Source organism: Hippopotamus amphibius, chromosome X (genome assembly GCF_030028045.1).
Source record: "Hippopotamus amphibius kiboko isolate mHipAmp2 chromosome X, mHipAmp2.hap2, whole genome shotgun sequence".
Lineage (NCBI taxonomy): Eukaryota > Metazoa > Chordata > Mammalia > Artiodactyla > Hippopotamidae > Hippopotamus > Hippopotamus amphibius.
The window spans coordinates 31,307,336-31,312,544 of NC_080203.1; the positions used below are offsets into that span (position 1 = coordinate 31,307,336).

General features: G+C 49.9%; 1 pseudogene; it reads right to left on the reverse strand.

Annotated features, from left to right (window-relative positions):
* Positions 1–3,700: 3,700 nt before the first annotated feature.
* On the reverse strand, positions 3,701–3,852 carry LOC130842775 (small Cajal body-specific RNA 20; annotated as a pseudogene).
* Positions 3,853–5,209: the final 1,357 nt, after the last annotated feature.

The window sequence follows — 5,209 nt, forward strand, 5'->3', positions numbered from 1 at the left end:
TTGGTATCCGCTGGCAGGTCCTAGAACCAATCCCCCGAGGATACCAAGGGGTGACCCGAAGTACTTTGATTACTGTTCCCTGCTTAGTACTGGCTGCTGGATATGGAGGACTGGGCCAAGAGATAGTCCACAAACATTTCTCCACGGTCTACGAGATCGCTCTTTTACCCTCCACAAATTGGGCATAGCTGTTTGGACTGCAGAGGTTCGACCACGTGCGGAGTGCCTAATCAGCTAAGTTGCAACATGGGGGCCCCTAGCTCTGCTCTCACGCATGCTCCCTAGCAGCGCTCCAGGGGCATGCACTCACCGCCCCCCGCCCCCCCCGCCCCAAGAAGGCTAAGTCCGGGCCTCATGCGCACCTCAGGCGACCCAACCCCCAGGAGCCGGTGGTAAACCCACAGAGGGCATCTAACCAGGCTCCCCGAAACCTGACCAGACGCCAGAGGCGCCCTAAGCCTGCGGGATCCAGGGCCACAACTCTAGCCTGGAGTCGTGAGCTGGGGTTTCAGCAGATACAGCGCGGCCTCTGCTAAAGCACACAGCCTCCGAGACAGCACTTGGGACATGGAGCTTCCGCCCCGGAGCAGCCACGATGCCCATGCCCATGCCGACGAGGATGCCCTCATCGCTGGCTTTCTCAGGCTGTGCATCAACAGGGAGCAGGAAGAAGCCCAAGGTCAGTGGCGGGCGGCGCATTAGCTTCAGCCAATTCCAGGAAACGGACTTTCCCAGGGAGGGGCGAGCGGCAGGACCCCCCTCAGACGCAGTCCCTCCCCGCCTCCTCCCCACAGCGGGGCTCGCTCGACGGCCTGATCTTCTTTCTGGTTTTCGTCCCTTGCAGAGGTGAAGCCCGCGGAGATCTCGCTTCCGGGGGAGGGGGGAGAGGAGCAGAAGGCTCAGTCGGAACCTGAGCAGGGAGCAGCCGCGGAAGGGAAAGAGGCGGGAGACCAAGGAGGAGAAGGAGAAGAAGGTGGCGATGTCAGCCTGGGACCGCCAGCCCCGCGGACCGCGAAAGCTGCGAGGCAGAGGTGGAGGCGGGCGCGGGCGCGGGTGGCGGCGACGGCGGGGAACAGGGCTGGGAGGTGCAGCCCTCGCGGGCCGCCAGCGAGGGTCCAGATGGCCGCAGATGGGCAGCAGCTGGTTCCCCGCGCCAGCTTCACGCAGGTGCAGGTGCAGGAGCTGGAGGGCGTTTTCCAGCGCACTCCTTACCCCAATGAGTCCAAGCAGTAAGCGGGCGCCTCGGGTGGAGGTGAGCATGTGGCGCGGTCCCTGTCCTCTGCTTGGGGCCTAGGGTGGGGGCAGGGACCCTGCCTGGTGGGACTGGAGGTCAGTATTTCCCTGTGGCGTTTGAATAAGTCCATTGTGGAATCTCTGTGGGCCTCTGGTTAACATAAATAATGAGTTACCTGAGGCGTGGTGGAGCAAGTGCAGGGTTAGAGTCTACTGTTATATAAAATTTTGATCATCAGTTATTCATGGATTATATTTGCACTGGTATAGTTTCAAATAATGATTTTGAAAATTATTTCTCTCGACTGGTGATTTTTGTACATTCCTTTAAATTTTGCTCTTGTAAAAAAGCTGTCTCAACGTAAGCCTCTACCTACAGATTACAGAATGGTGTACTAGGTCGGCGCTGGGGAGCTGGTGATAAAAATTTTGTTGAAATAAGCCCAACCAAAGAATGAACAGCAGTGTGCAGCGACCTTTTGTATCTACTAGGAGTTACACACTCCAGCCTATTCATCACTGATCGATGGAGCAAGCTATTTTAAGGGTCTAATGTAATCCATGAAATGGGCAAGAGCAATGGTTAAAAGTTGGTAAAGATATTGTGTCAGAGATTTTATTCAGTTTTGAAGTTGGTGACACTAAAAGCAACTGTGAATTAGAATTTCATTAGTTCTTGGGAAGTGTGCATCCTTTACCAATGAGACTTGGCTTTCCTTAAATGCTTTTCACTGTAAATCCTGAAAATGTGTGTTTTCCTACTGCAGAAATTGGTTCTTAAAATAAATCACTGCTATGTTTTAGAAGATAATCTTTTACAGGATGAAATAACACCCTATATTCAGTTTCATCCACAACCCCCAATACTGAACACTCCCAATTTTCTCCCCTCAGACAGGAGCTTGCAAGGCACATGGGTGTGACTGAGGTCAGAGTGCAGGTCAGTAAACCTGAAGAGAAGCAATCTGGCAGGGGAGCCAATCTAAAACCTGCTTTGGACTTGGACACCTTTGTCCTGGACATTCTCACATTGGTTTGTTTTTGTAACCTTTTCCTAGTTTGGGAAATATGGTAAACTTTGGGGTCTTGGTTGGTGGTAAATGGGATAAGTAAACCCCAGTTTTGGAAGCTGCCCATTACCAGAAGAACTTGATTTCCTAAAGGAAAAAAAAAACTACCATAGTATACTATTCGTTGTCCACAAAGGTGAATATATATATATATATATTTATATATATATATATATATATACACACACACACACCTTTGTATAAACTATGCCTATATAAACTTCTATATATTATATGGTACTGAATTATATACACGCCCATGCACACACACAAAGTTCAACTGCTTCTAACACTGGTATCCTTTAGGTACCACTTCTGTGTGGAGTCACACTGAGGTTAAGTCTGAAGTTGATATCATTCAAATTAATGCACCGAGGGTTCCAAGTATATTGAGTTATTTAAAACCAAGCATAAGAATTCTGCATGAGCAGTAAATTTATAAATACTTAGGCATTGGAGTGAGGGGATGATTCATAATCAGAACACAACAGATGAGCAACCAATGTATGTTTAGTTAAGCTGACACTGAGGGGAGCGGGGAGCACAAAGTCCGAGTCAGGTCCTCCCACAGCTGTTCTTTTGTTGTCTTTTACACAGAGAGTGGTTTCTTGCTGTTAGAAGAAAATAAGATGCTCTTGGAACTTTTTTTAGCGTAGAAAATATTTTTAGGACATTAGAATTTTCTGGAGATATTGTAAAACACCATTTTGTCAGCTGATGAAGGAGGCACTTGAACACTGAGCACTTTCGAGAGGCGAGGGCCTGGGCTGGGTGGCACAGCTCACAGCCTTTGGGTCCTGAGGTGTCCCACTGGAGGCAGCTCCCTGCCTAGGGCAGGGCTTGCCTTGCTGTCAGTGTGCTGAGGGGTGGATCTGACTTCCTTGCCCTGATGCTTGTGGTGCCCTTCTTCTCCTGCACTGACTCAGGGCTCTCCCTCGCCACGCTCGGCTCACAGTCCTGCAGGGGATCCTGTGCAGGAGCCACAGCTGGGAGCTGAGGGATGGAGCAGTCTGGCTACTGCCCAGGTCAGTCCAGGCTGGGAAATCAGTGAGCCTCTGCCCTAGTGAGATGGCCTCAGATGCCCTTCTACAACAGCCCCCACGCCTGGACCCCACTCCTGGTCACATCCACGGGGACCCAGTAGTTGTCTAGTAGTAGGGCAGGAGGTGAGAGGCCCCCTCCCTGGCGGGCATCAGTGGGGTAGATGACCACTTGTTGGGGGTGCATGTGTCCTTGCCTGGGGATAGGCAGGTGGCCCAGCTACTTTGGGGACAACCTAGGCCAGGATCAGCTCATGAGAGCCTGGCAGTGTCCCGGGAAAATCAGAGGCCCAGTGCCCAGTGCTGCCACGTGAGGCCCAGCCTGGTGTAGACCAAGTAGGGCTTCCCAGCAACTGCAAATGTCTGAGGTAGGAAAACAAGGCTGCCCAGCTCATGGCAGCCCTGACAGGGATCCTCCAGGGCTGATCTGGGCCTCCAACCCAAGGGCTGAGGAGAAAAGAGACCCCACCCCAACACACACGGACACACAGCCCCATGGGAGAGAGGCCCTCACCTGCTGGAGTTCCTAAGTGTTTGGTAAAGTACTGGAGAGACTGGCAGCTCTATTCTTCATTTTCTGGAATTCTTTGATACATCAGCCTGAAAGCATTGATAACATAGTAGGTTATGCATTATAATGGAGGTGGCAGGGCAAGTTGCAACGTTTGAAATATCTCTAAAGAACAAACTAAGACAAAATTTCAAAGTTCCACACACCTGAGAAAGCTGGAAGTTAGGCAAGAGTTATGCGGAGTGGAGCCTACTGCATGAGGATTACTCACACATTCAACTTTTTGAAACTACCAAATGCATTCCCGAATGGTCTCTGGAGGAATTGCTAACACCTGAGGCTTTTCTTCCTTTTGATGGTACTGTGAGGGAGATGCGTTGTTTGGAATTTGGTGCTAGTGGAGGATGACTCTTAGTTCAGGCGGGATTCTTACCTGTGGTAAGGTGAAATCCCTTTTCACTTGCTCTTCCAGTGAGGACAGATATGTGAGTCAATGGATCAGGACAGACTATTTGAGAGTTTAGAAAAGCCAAAGTTATATCAAAGGAATATTTTGAGGGATAGAAGAGGAGGAAAAGAAAGATAAAAAATGATAAATCAGGATGAGTTCACTAGCTTTGCTGCAGAGAGCATGTATGAGGCCACTGATGGACAGGGGCTGCACAGCTGGTGGGGGTGGGGGGCAGTCTGGAAAGCAGTGCTGGAAGCTGAGGCCAAGGGCTGGACTCACAGTCAGGGCTGACAAGGTCTTGGGAGGCCCAGACCTCTGCTTTCTCATGCAGGCAAAGCAACCCCAGAGGAAAAAGAAAAACTGAAGTTCTGGTGAATGACTCTTCCTAGGTGTACACAGTGGTCTCTTAATGGAGTTCACAAGGGAAAAAGAGCAACACAAAACACATGAGGAAAAAGAGAGAATGTTTTCATCAATTTCCAAACTCTACAACCTGAATCTCTGAAAGAAAAATTTAACGGACACCCTCCCTTGTTTTGCAAATGTCGTAAGAATTGTTTCATGACACCAGTATTGGAAACATGGAAGTAGTGTCAGCCTGAGCCTCAGTGAGCCAGCTGTGCATTTTGCTTATATTTATGCAGATTTGACCATTGCTACACTGGGTCCCCCCAGATGAGCTCTATTACCCTGACTGTTTAAGACCACATAATCATGCAGCAGAAGGACCCAAGTATTAAGATGGGAGAGGGAAAATGAGGTGACAGAGAGGAAGCCCCTTGGTCTCATGTAAAATCTGCAGAGTGGAAACATCCAAACATACTGACTAGGATGTATTCCATTAACTTGGGTGCTGGGGGAGCAGCGGAGCCCACAAGACAGGTTTTACTTTCAGTTAATAGTT